This window comes from Eublepharis macularius, chromosome 5 (genome assembly GCF_028583425.1).
Source record: "Eublepharis macularius isolate TG4126 chromosome 5, MPM_Emac_v1.0, whole genome shotgun sequence".
NCBI classification, from domain to species: domain Eukaryota; kingdom Metazoa; phylum Chordata; class Lepidosauria; order Squamata; family Eublepharidae; genus Eublepharis; species Eublepharis macularius.
In genome coordinates this window covers 133,518,048-133,531,785 of record NC_072794.1, presented here as the reverse complement: position 1 = coordinate 133,531,785, position 13,738 = coordinate 133,518,048, and positions in this window count along the sequence as shown.

Here is a 13,738-nt window from a genome sequence, read left to right as displayed (position 1 = left end):
ATATTCAGGTGCTCAAGAATCTGTATGACGAGAATTACAGCGTAAATATATGGAAAGTCACACTGATCTTGAGTTTTCATAGGGGTTGAAAGGTTTTTTCCCCCTAGTTGGCATCGTATGGAGAATGAAGAAGACACAGGTTATTTTGTTTGTTTATTTATTTTACCAAATGGTTTCTGGTATGTGATTAGTGGATTTAACTTTTTTATATATATTGGATTGGATCTGCCCAGCTTTTTCACTGGTAAACAGAAGAGATGGGCTCCCCTTTGACCACCCAATAGACTGTGCTAGGGATCTTGGAGCCAGCCTGGACAAAAGCCATGTAGGGTCGGGGCTGTAGTGAAGAGGAGAATTAGGTGAGATTCAGTGAAAATGTTGGCTGCATCCAACCCATTGTTTTTGATGGTTTTAATTTTGTTGTTGAATGTAATACCGCTTTGACCTTGGGGAAAGTAGTACAGAAATATTTCCAATAAATAGCCTCTATCTGTGAATCTAGGTTCTGTTGATTCTTTGGCATTTTTGTTACTTTTAAAAAGCTAATTTTCAAGGCTTAATGGCAATAGTCTAGGAGCAATTTCCATTAAAATGTGAGTGTGTTCAAAAGCAGTCTTTTTATAAGGACCAACTAACACATCACGAAATAATGGACGACCACTTGATTTCCCTGGAACTCTTCATCAAGGTGGATATTAAGAAAACCCCAAAAAAAGGGCATGGGGAAGATGACTTTGGAAAATGCCAGATTTGTAGGTGGAGCAGAGATTAAAATGCAGAGTTAATTAGGTCTGACCATGCTGGATCTAACTGACAATGTTTATGTCATCCTTTCCTACAAGAAGGTTATATGATTCCCACCTCCCTGTTTTATCTTCACAGTCACCCTGTGTAGTAGGTTAGTCTGAAAGACAGTGACTGGCCCAGGGTCACTCACTCAGGGTGATTCATAGCATAGTGGGAATTTGAACCAGGATCTCCCTGGTACTAGCCTGACTCTCTAACCCCTAGACTTCTGCCGCATTGCACACTCCTTTGCTTCCAACAAGTTGTCAGGGGATTAATGGGGGGAAAGAGCTCCACTTAGACCAAACATTGCTTGAGATCTGTTAGCACAAAACATGTGCTACGCCTCAGAGACCAGCATATTAGCTAAGCCTGATGAATTTAGTCTTTGCCTATACATGGGAGTTATCCCTGCACCAGGAAGATAACCGCTCACATTACAATGCACCAATCAACAGTCTCCAGTCCTCCATCTTCCCATTTGCAGACAGACAGGTTTATCTGTTTTGTCCAAAAGCAGGCTCCAGCTTGGTGTTTTACAAGCCTCCCAATTTCTCATTTTTAGAGTGGCACTAACCTATCTCAATGCCTAGCCTAGCAGACTGCCTGCCATCTGCCATCAGCAAAACAACATACAGTTAAATGTTAAATACACAGCAATGCCATGCGACACCTAGAAAAAGGCAATGGCTTAAAGCTATATGGGCTTTGTTACGTAAACAGCATCCTGAAATTAGTATTTGCTTTTTGAAAAGTAAATAGACATTCCGAGCGTTCTGCCTAGCAGATGCTAGGAACAACAGTTCTTTCCTGAGGGAAAATTTGTTTGATGACCCGAGGGGAAGCTGAACTCCCTCTGCTCTCCAGACTGGGGTGCAAAGACAGCGTGTTTCATTAATCAGATGGTCAGTTTATACATTCTCACCATTTTTGCCTGCCAGCTGAGACTTCCAAAGAGTAACCGAGAGATAAACTAAAGAATCAGACAGTGAGCAAAGGTTAAAATGATAGATGGGCTAGCAAACCTATGAGCAAGAAAATAGCCCACTCCCACCCTTTCCAATGCGTCATTCAAGAGAAAAATTTTCAATATACCTAATGCATTTGCTATCTCATTACCAAGTAATTGGATCACCTTTGGTGCTATTGCATGAACGTATATTTCTGTAATACCATCAAAATTATTTTTGATAGTGAAACTGGAGAGAAACTGAATGAAACCCAAGCAAAAAACATGCTTCCAAGTATATTGAGTAGTGTTTGCATTAATGCAATAGTAGAAAAATAGTAAACTCCTCTCCATATAAGTGAGAGTTATAAACAATAGGCTTGGATTCACTGGAGGACTTCTGCATGTGTTGGGGCCTTTGCACAAATGGAAATGTGGGGGGGGGACCTCTCCTGCTAACCCCTATGGTATTAAATTACCCTGGGCAGAGACTTGATGTATGTTTTTTACTGATGCCCAGTTATAATTCACCTTCGGGAAACCTGGAGTAAATAAAGGATATGACAAGATACAACCTGCCCTTTGAGCCTCATGAACTTTTGTTGGGCTTTCTTAAGCATATTGGCATGAACGGCAATCTCAAACTTCTATTGGGTTTGAATTTCAGTTACTACCCATTGGAGGAGAATAGACCCTCCACCCTTAAGGTATTGGTATAAGTATGAATGGTCCTTTGCACTAATGTCTAAAAACAAAACCAATTTGCAATAAATTTATAAATGGGCATTGTTTGCAATGTACTAGAATGATCGATTTAATGATAAAATATAACCCTATATCCTATTCTGGTTGTTATGAATAGTTAAGTATTATTAAACAAACTAGCAATCTACATGTTTAAGATGTGGCTCCAGCCATCTATAAAACAATTATACTCCGTTTGGATCTAGGGATAAGGCTTAGGATTCCAGATGGGTCCTAGCTGTGAGCTCAGCAGGTGGTGTTGGGGTCAGCCACTCCTCTCAGCCCCAGCTCCCCAGCTGTATTTTGGGGATAATAATAGCACTAATTTGTTCACCACTCTGAGTGGGGGACTAGTATGCCTGTAAGCACAGTTGTTGTTATTTCTGAATCCGCATATAATGTATCATCATTATTGCTGTTTGATGTATTTTGGTGATTACATGTTCATTGTATCAGTCTCATGATTAGATTCTGTATCATCCCTACGATACTGTGTCTGTATAGACTGAAAAATTTCATGATTAGATTGTATTATATATCATTTTACAATTAGATTGCATGATATATATCAGTTTTATATGGATTAGAAAATGCTTCTCTTTTTTGTTAAAAACATTTTAAAAACTAAATTAAACATAGCATATCCCAAACCATTTTCCACTTGTGCAAAATACTGTGCAAGCAGTTTCTGGGTAGTAAAAGATATAGGGAGGACAGTCCTAGATATTGCCCCAGACCTTGTGCAAGTGGAATGACACCAAGTCCAGGTACATTTCCAGTTGTACATTGTGGGATCTAAGCCAGTGTCTTAGCTGTGCATAGAGAGTTTTGGAAGCAATCTTGGAAGCTTGTATGTTGAGATTGCAGACTAGCAATATCTTAACAAAGAAATCATGGTGACGGTGAACAAAATGGGGTTCACAGATTCACTTACCCATTTCAATAGGCTGGGATCATTAAAAGAAGTTACGGCTGGATGTGTATCTTTGCACCATTGTAAATGCAGTTTCCAAAATACTCACACCTGTCACACCTACCTCCATCTATTTCTGTACTTTGTTATGTGGTGTCTCTGCTTTGTGTTGTTGGTGTTACTGGTGCTAATAGTCTCATCCCATCCTTGGATACTGGATATGCTGGCTAGTGGTACTGGCATATATCATGTCATCTTTGTTCCTGATGCTCTGCGGGTGCAGTAGACCAAAAGACGAAAACTTTAGTTCTAATATGCAGCTGTCATTGGAAGTAGTTCTGTATATGACAGACATGCCGTATAAGGTCTATTTCTCTTCATTATTATCTGTATATTAGTCATGATATGGCTTTAGTCTTTCTTTATCTCCTTACATCTCAGATGGTTTGTTGTTTTTATATTGATAATTTATTATTTTAATAGTAAGCCACCTCAAGCATGACTCTGAGAAGGAAGCATAAAACTCTCCTAAATAAATAAAATAAATGGAATTCAAATGGCCACCAGTGAGTAGCTCGTAAGAAGTTTCCAGGTTTTCCAGGCCAGCAGATCTAGGGAGACTCTGGTGTTTGTTTTTACTCTAGGGACTGCAGAAAGCTGGCAGCTTGTTCAGTATCTGTATGTTCATTGTCGCTACCTTTACGTCATGTTCTTAGTCTTTCATCCCACTGAGAACATACAAGTTTTCTTCAACCTGCTTCCAGTTGAGTGAGGGATGGGTTGAAAGCAGGGACAGAAGAAGCCCTTTTGCACAATTTGTGTGCATGCTCTCATCATTTGATTAAGGAATGCTGCACACACATCACTCTTTCCTTCTTTCTTTTGAGACAAAACTTTTTTTCTTGCAATTGGCTCAGCTATCTTAACCAATCAAAGCCTTCTGGAGTTGTTTCATACTCTTACATTTACTGAGAGGGGTTCCAGTATATAAGCAGCAATTTTAAAAAATAGTTGGTAGATTTCCAAACTACTTTTTAAAAAGAGAGCAGATTTTTTTTAAAAATCTCCAAAAGTTTGAACAAAAATATTCAGTAGAAACAGAAGCATCAAACGGCTTCCTTGTAGCATAGAGTACTTAATGGCGGTCCTAGGGAAAGTTCACCTCTTAAATGGAATAAATAGACTTGGCAGAAATCCAAAGGCTGGTGTCACATGATGTTTAATCCATCAATACAGGACATAGTGAACTCATGAGTATCCTTCCTCCTTCTTTGCTAGTCAGTCCTGCCCCCTCCCCAATGCATTGCCCTTGGCTGATAGCTGCCACCTGCTCTCTCCAGCCCACCACACAGCTGCTGGTTTAGAATAACAAATTAACACCCACTTGCAAAGACTATTACCTACTAGGCATGACAAAGTAAACCCATTAACCTGGGGCAGTGTGTTGTCTGGGAGCCTGAGAGAAAATACAAGGCTTTAAGCATTTTGGATAGCTCTACTGTACATTAAAATCATTGCACCCCAGAGTTGCATCCTTAGAGGACAACAAAATGTGAAAGAAAATAATATTAAATTGCAATGCAAATGCGAGGGGGTTGACTCTCTCTGGAATATGGAAGGCTACAAGGAAGAATCCTACAGCCTTGTCATTTTGTCTTGCTGTAATGAATCCTCATGTGAAGTTGCTTTCATACCTACATTGGTCCACCTCACTCCATATTATCTTCTCTGACTGGCAGTGACTCTCCAGGGTCTCGACCAAGCAAGATCTTCCCCTAAAATCTGCTGCCTGAGGTCCTTCAACTGGAGACATCAGTTACTGAGACTGACATATTCTGCAAAGTAGTCATTCTGCCACTGAGCCACAGTCTCTCATGAAGAAGCTAGGTTCCAGAAATGAGCTGTCTTCACCACATGCTGATGAAGGTCCCTGGTGCACTTACATGACTTTTTATTATTATTTATGGATTTATTAAAATAAATTATTTCCCACCTTTCCATCCTAACAGGCAGCATGTTATAGCAGTTAGAGTACGGGACTATTATCTGGGAGGCCCAGGTTTGAATCTCCACTCTGCTGTGGAAGCTCACTGGGTTACCTTGGGCCAGTCATACACTCTCAGCCTATCCTACCTCACAGGGTTGTTGTGGGGATAAAATAGATGAGAGAATTATGTAGGTCACCTTGGGTCCCAATTGGGGAGAAAGGTGGGGTACAAATAAAGTAAAAATAAAAATCTTAGGGTGAATAGATGGCTTTTGCACTGGGTTCTAACACTAGACATGCCAAAATAAATAGAAAGGTGTTCCACTGTGAATGTGCTCTGAGATTTGCCCTTTGGCTCTACTCCCAACCAAGTTCCATCGTAGTACCAAATTTTTGATTTCAAGAGCAAACTCTTAATGCAATCAAGAATAATCAAAGACATCTAGCAATCTTGTTTTATTTTAATTGTGGGATTCAACACAGGAAAATGGGTTATTAATATCTAAAAAAGCAAGCCCATGATTATTCTATACAACTCATTTTCCCAGCATGGATGGCAAACAACACAACTACACACTGCATTAGATTTCTCTAAAATAACATATTCTTATCGGTGCCAACTACCCTGTAACAGAAGTCTGCCAAAAAAAGTCATGATGCGATGTCCCCCCATGGGTCAGTAATGACTCGGTGCTTGCACAGGGGACTACCTCTACCTTATCAGTACTTTAAACGAAAAACTGTGTACTTGTTGTGATCAAAGCCCTTTCCTATAAATGCATATTTTTAACTGGAAGCACCATCTGCTAGATTTGTTCAGACATATTATTCTTTCTCCCAAGCAAATATGGACAGACTGTCCAGAAAGAGCCTCCTGTATTACTATGAGAAGAGCTCCCAAAATATAAATGCATCATAAACATTATGTGCAAGTAGCAACCAATCTGAGTATGGATCTGTGCTTTGAGCTTTCTAATGGGAAAGACCTTGCCATAGTTCTGGAGAAGGCTGTCCAGCAAGTTGTATGTTGGCTTAGTAAAGAAAGTAATGCAAAGGGTGCCTTGGATCCCAGACAATCAAAGGCAATCAAAGAGACTTGTTTCGACTGGAAATGGAATGGAATTCCCCATGTTTGTAATGAATGAAGTTTTCCTATTCTCATACCAAAAGTGGGAATTTGATCTAAAACTGGTCTAGATTTAGCAGTTTGATCTGCAAATTGGCTTGCGTTGCGAAATGAGAAAGCTTTGGCTAACTGGTCTCTTGCTTGCTTGTCACAAATGTAATATTTTCTTCATTTTTCTGAAACTAGATCATTGCTCAATACAGAGACAAGCAAGTTTAATCCTTGCATGGACATGCCTAGAATAGTGAGGCATTTATCAGAATGGCTATAATTTATGCAACTATTTAAGAAGCCGGGTTGAGAGGAGAGAAATAAAACGCTTGCATGTTATCGATTATGTTGGCCTCTTACAGTGCAATCCTAAGCAGAGTTACTCCAGCCTAAGCCCATTGATTTCAATGGGTTTAGACTAGAGTAACTCTTCTTAGGATTGCACAGTTAGAATTAGAAGAAACTTGGATAGCTTATCTGAAGCATTAAAAGTTGTTTGAGAGACTTTTGTATGGGATGTGTCACATCACCCAGATCAACTCCTAGAAATGTTGAAAGCCGGGGCAGAAGTTGATCTATTTGGTGGCTTAATAGGCAACTTCTCGTGGATCCCCAATTGCATATGGGCGGCTGCTGTTATTTTTCTAAACAAAAGTTTAGAAAAGCTTTCTAAACAAGTTTTCTAAACAAAAAGTAGACCATGCAAATGTAAAATCAGTCTTTCCCCAGTAAAAGAGAAGAACCACCACAGTCTCCAGCCACTGGGAAATTCCTTGTCTACAGTAGTCTTTAGAGTAACACCTGCCTTCCCCTCATTCGCTCTCTGCTGCAGCTGCTATGCTTCCGTACTGCAATGCTAAGGAAAATTACCCTTTCTAAGCCCACTGACTTCTATGGATTTAAAAAGGTGTAAGTCTGCATAGCACTGCACTATTAGAATCTCTTACTTTACTGCATGTGCCTTTACTATTAACTCAGTGTTATGTGTTTTCTTTCATTTGACCTATCTGGCTAAAATCATGAGGCTGAAGTGCAATATGTATTTCAAACAATGTTCAGAAATGTTAGTGGGTTGTAAGAAATTTGCAGTAGAACACCTGTTTTGGCTGTGTCAGGTTTCAGATTCAACCCCTGATATTTCCAGGTAAAGGATCATAGATAGCAAAGACGTGAAAGATCTCCTCTTCAGATCTAGAGAACTGCTTGTAGTAAAAATGGTTTATACTGAGATAGAAGGACCAATGGTCTAATTCAAAGTGAAAAGCTTTTGCTATCCTTACTTGCTGCTGCTGTAAGTCTATCAAATGGAAAATCTAGGTATGAACCTAATTGCTTACTATATTGATAAGCAATGTCTAGGTATGCTGACCAGTGCTTTCTTTCAGCAGTTTCTAAGGGGCTTGCCTACATACAGTGCTGTAATTTGAGTAAGGGACTGTGGTTTTGCTTGATTCTGCAGTTAGTGTTTTTGCAGTTCTTAAGTTCTTTTAACTTTATTACTATGTTGGTGTGGCTTGGTTGTGCTGGTACAAGCAAAAAATGCTCTCTTTTTTATTTATTTATTATTATTATTAAACAGTTTTATTGTAATCAAATACAGAAGATACAGATTGTAGTTTGTCATTTACAGAAAATTTTAGATTAAAAAACTAGCAGTGGCTATCTTGATTGAAATATATTCTTGCCCAGTGAAAAGCACAGTTGCTCAGAGGTAACTTGGGCTGGTAGCCTAAGTCAGCAAAGTGGGAAGGTGCTATGGTAAGTAAGCATCTTATTTCCTTGGCTGCTGGGCACTCAAAGGTGGTATAAATCACACCTTGGAATTGCATAGCGGCTGGCTATGTTACCTCCTTCGGTGTCAAAGGCATCAGCACAAATTGACTGTGTAACCTGGTAATAGCTAATTAAATCAATGCTTTTTTAGCAACTTGGGAATCTCTGATTTTTTTTCCCCAGGCTGCTCTTCCTGAGGGCATCATCTGCCCATGTGGAAGTTTTTTCTGATACTGAGACAATTAAAATATTTCCTCCACTTTTCATCTGTCAATTGTCACTTCATAACTCAGAAGTCTGAAAAGCGTTTTCCTCCGTGAGATGAGATAGATGGGTTCATGGTGAATAATTTGGTAACCTGTCTCAGTGCTTAATAAGATCTTCCCCTTAAGTTTGTTCTTGTTAGGCTAATTTATCCATTCCATTTTAGGCTTTAGTTTTGTAGAATGCTTTGATTACTCTGATAATCAGAATGAGGGAAGCACCAAGATGAGAATTTGGATGATGCTTTATATGTACCTGAATTTGTGAAGTCTTTTCAGGATGCTTGGCACACAATTGTCAACACACATTATAAGCCCAATGGTTAGTGTTTGCCATCATATCAACTAGATATATTCAATAGAAACAGCCAGTCCAGTGTTGTGCAAGACAAGACTGAAATCTGTTCCTAATTTGCAGTTCCTAGCTCCTTATTTGAATCAAAGGTTTGGCTAAAGAAATAGCTGGAATATGAATATCAGTGTATCCAAAAATAAGCTCTGATCCAACCCAAATCACACATCAGTGCTCTAAAAGGTTCAGTAACATGTGTCCACTCACGATTGCTCCAAACTTAGTTTTGACACAAAGCACACTGACGTAGGCCCTCATGTCAATGATATTGCTTTGGGAACTGACCTCTGAACCCCAAAATGGCCTGGGCCAACACATATCACACATTAACAATCAATGTTCTGCTATCATAGCCTCACCTCCCTCCCAAAGCTTCATTCCAAAATAGTCCCAGGAATGACATTGCTTGAGATTGGATATATCAGTAATATCAATACATATCTGCACTCCTCAAATAACCACTGAGCTGTCAGAAATCACACAGGTGTACTCATGGGTGTATGAAGGCTCTACAATACATATGCTAGATTATTTATGTACTTATTTCAGGAAGAAGGGATTCTAATTAGAAATTAATTCTGCAACTTCATTCAGCTTCAAAAACAACTTGGCATTTGCCACGGAGGACTGATGTTTGAGAAACATGTCCAAAAGTCCCTTAGGAACTTAAAACTACTTGCTTTGTTTTTTGTGTCTTAAGAACATAGCTTTAGCTACACCCAACCCTCTTAGCAATTAAATCTGTAGTATTATAAATGCTAACATTGGTTACTACTTATCTCCTTGCTTTCGATTTACAAAGATACTATCAGCTCTGGAAATGGAAATAAAAGGATTTGAAATATGGAATAAAATAATGAAATAGAAAAGTGATCACTGATGGATACATTCCTAATTCCCACTTTTATAGTTTCTCTTCTTAATTGTTCAAAAGTTGCACTAATTCTCTAGTTTCCTGTGTAAAATATTGCCTCATGCACAGAAGCCGAGCACATTGTTTTGATCCAAGTGATCACAAGGGATACAAAAACCTTCAGTAAAACATACCAAGCCATACTGTGAACTTTTACTTCTTGGCTGTCGCACAACAAGAGTCTGTGCCACAGCTACTATTAGTTTGTGTATGTAACCCGTATGAGGTATTTGGTTTAGCCCAGTAGGGCGGAGTTAGCAGCTAGAGCCAGGCCATCGAGGAAGAAGCTGGTTGCTGAGGAGCTTAATAATAATTAATATGTTCTTATCACCTCGAATAAGGAGGACTGTAATTCCCCAAGAAGAGGACAGAAACCTGGGCTCCAGTTGCTTTGAATTGGAAGAATAGTGAAAAAGGAATCTATCACATAGTGGAATCAGACAAGTTGAACTATTTACCTTTCGAAGACATTGTTGATTTAAAGTTTCTGTATGGTTGCAGTTATGAGTTTAGTTAAAAAAAATAGGTGTCTTTTATTATTCGTTAAAAGGTTTTTAAAAGATTTTTTAAAGTTTGCTTCCTAAGCCCCATAGAATCCATACAAGGAGAAGTTACATGTACACAACTATCCAGAAGACCTTCCTTCTCACTTAGAAAAATACACTAAACAGCATAAAACAGCTGGCACATTGTATATGTGCATGGGTGGGGTGCCTGCACACCAATAATGTGTCAAAGGGTTACAGATGAGAGCAGTATGTTGGAATGTGTCCAGATTCAATTAAATTAAAGGGGGAGTGGGCTAGCCCTGTAGACAAATATCCTGACCCACTTTGACAACCAGGAACTCTGCCTGCAAAAACACACAGCTACTCTTGTTCCACCCTCACCCCCACAGCACACATTGGCTGGAGTCACTTGATTTTTCTTGTGTGTTCATTGCAGTTCCCACACAATAGGAGGGTCATCTGAAACTTTTGTCATAGGACAGCTGTCATGTACTGTATTTGAGCAGATTGTATCTGATGAGCGTACCATGTGAGAAGAATTGGCATACTAACTGGGCCTGCGCTTCCGCCCTGGTCTTTCAGTAATATAAAGCTGCACATTTTAGGAAGGCAACATCTAGGGAAGGCCTCAGCCTCTGTGCCCTCTATTGCCCCCCCCCCAGGGCAGGAAGTTGGCCACAATGTGGGGCAGGAAGTTGACTTAGATGGCCTCTTATCCAGCAGGACCCTTTTTGTTCTCCGAATATTGTTCAGGGAGCAAAACAATTGTTCTCCAAATATTGAGAAGTTGTTCTCCAAATATTGAGAAGTTGAACGTTAGATTGATTAGAAGGCAGAATTTTCAAAGTGAAGCTCAGTGCCTGACTTCTTTAGAAGTAACAAGAGGACAGTGAAACTGAAAAGATATGGTGGAAAGGCGGCATTCTTCTATATTCTTGTCTTCATGATGCTCAGGAGCTTTGTGTAGCACCAGCAGAGATGGACTAGTCTCAGTCAGCATCAGACTTTGCAGAAGAGAGCCTAAGAATTAAGAATGGCAGAGAATGTGGGTTCCTATCCCAGATAGGTTCATCAGGAAAGCATGCTTTGCTCCAATGGGGAAAAATGCATGCCAAGCCAACACTGATAAATACCATGATCAGAGTCCCAGACTGCTAGCGTTTTCCTTGTATTTTTATAATGTGCAGGTGGAGAACAGTATTGTGGTGGCAAATCTTGCTGAGACCTCTACACCTGCATTGGAATGAGTGCATAATGCCTGTGCATGTCCATGCCGAGGGCTCTCTCCATCCAACTGGGAACCATGAACCAAGTTGATCCTTTGGTAAGGAAGCCATATATGGCTGCTCTAAGCATGCACATGAAGTGAGCTTGCCACTGAAGTCTTGCTCCCCCCATTTATTGTACATGCTCTGAACATCTGAAAAGGATACCGGTTAGTGCTCAGTATGTGGGTTTGATACAGCGCAAGGACCATATGAAATCCATGCAAGAATCCCCAATCTGCCCAGCTTTTGCCTCAGCTCTGCAGTAATTTCTGTCCCCAGGGAAGTTTGTTCCCAGGGTTGCAGAACCCATGTGGAGTTGTAGCCTAGCCATTTGAGCTGAGAGACTGTAATGGGGAGTAGAAGGGGCAAAATGGAGCCTGTCAGCAGAGTTCTGCTTAGGAGGATTTTGTCCTCTTTCCCCTTCCAATTTCAGCTTCCTGATTGGTGGGGGAGGAGGGAAAAGTTAGGAAGCTCAGCAACCTCAGTTCCTTCCACTGAGGGATAGCGGGATCCAACACCGTGCCTTAAAAGCAAAGCCACCCCTTTTTTCATAGAAATTTTAAAGAATATTTCATCCACGAATGATCTCCTCTAGTTCTTGCTGTTTATATTTAGGGTTAACTGCAGTGTTACATACTGTTTGAGAAACTAATAACAACATAATTCCATGGATTATATGCTAGGGTTTCTTCTTCCTATTCATGTCTCTTTGTTGGGAATTAGCAAGTGTTTCCGTTTCAGTCATGAAAGAGTTAAACTATTTGTGTTACTCACTTAATTAGTAAACTTACTTTGCATGTAACCACTAAGGCCTTGAGCAAAGATTCCCACCATAGAAGGGGGAGTCTAAGCATAAAGAAGTAGAATTAGGATTTTCTATTGGCCAACTTGTTTATTGGGGGGACAATTAAGTGATGTCATATACTGAAGTTGTATTGTTCTTTGTTTAGTTCAGTTGTCTTTAGTCTTCAGTTGTTGTCTTCAGTCTCTTGCTTACTCTCTAGCTATCAAGATGTAGTCTATTAGCATTTATTATTTTCTTCCAAAGTAACCCTATTTTTTTATCCTTTTAGTAAAGTATTCTTACAGAGCTACACTGGAGTGTGTGTCAGTTCTTATTATTTCCAATGCTCGATCTGTGCATAATCTCTGCTGATTTCCTACACTCTTCTTGGGTTCACACATTCCTTGGTATTAGGGGAGGAATAGTACCTGATTCAGATAGAAAGGAAGGAGAACCTTTTTGTGGCAAAATCCATGATACGCAGAAAGAACAGTGGCCAAATCCACACACACCATCCGCTTATCTTGCGCAGTCATGGCAGTTGGGTTTGTCTGGGGTCTGAGCCCAAGCCCCCAGACTTGCCAGGAGGGAACAGCGGGAGGCAAAAGGGAGGCAGCAACTCTGCCACCCCAGCCAGCAACCAGGGCCAGAACCTGCCTACTCCAGGGGGAAGGGGCAAAAGGCCAAAGCCTCAGAAGGCTGGAGGGAGCAAGGAGAGACCAGCTAGTCCCACCCTCCAGGGGGAGGGGAGGGGGCTAAGCAGGCCAGAGGAAAAGGGCCAAGGCAGAGGGAATAGGAGCCCAGCAGCAGCCCAAACAGAGCTCTTACCTGGCAGGGAGGAGAAGCAGCCACAGCAGCTCAGAGCCATGCCCCAGCCTCCACCTCAGCTTGAAAACAGCAGCCTGGCTCAGGAGATGCTCACAACCAAGCCCCTCCAGGTGGAGCTGCTGAAAGCATTCTGTAGGAAGAGCTGGGCAGCCAGCCAAGGGACCACAGCTGGGCCTACCTTCAATAATCAGCTCAGCCAGAGAGGCCTGGCAGCCAGCCAACATAATGCAGCTGTTGCTGATCCAGGCATCCCAGCCAGCTACCCCAGCTGCAGCAGCTTGAGACAGCCCAGGCCAATGCTGGGAGGCCAAGGAGGGGTATGGCCTGGCAGGCAGGGCCTGCAAGGTGGGTAGGGTGCTGAGAGAAGGCCCTATAAAAGCTGGATGGGAAGAGCTCTGAGGTGGTGGGTGTGAGTAAGGAGTGATGGTGTGGAGTGAGAGCAGTGCTTGGAGGAGAGTCCTGGGAGGAGGAGATGATGGAGGAAGCAGGCGGTAAGCAGGCCAGGTTGAGCAGGCCAGGTTGAGCAGGCCAGCGAGTGGATTGAGAGGGAGT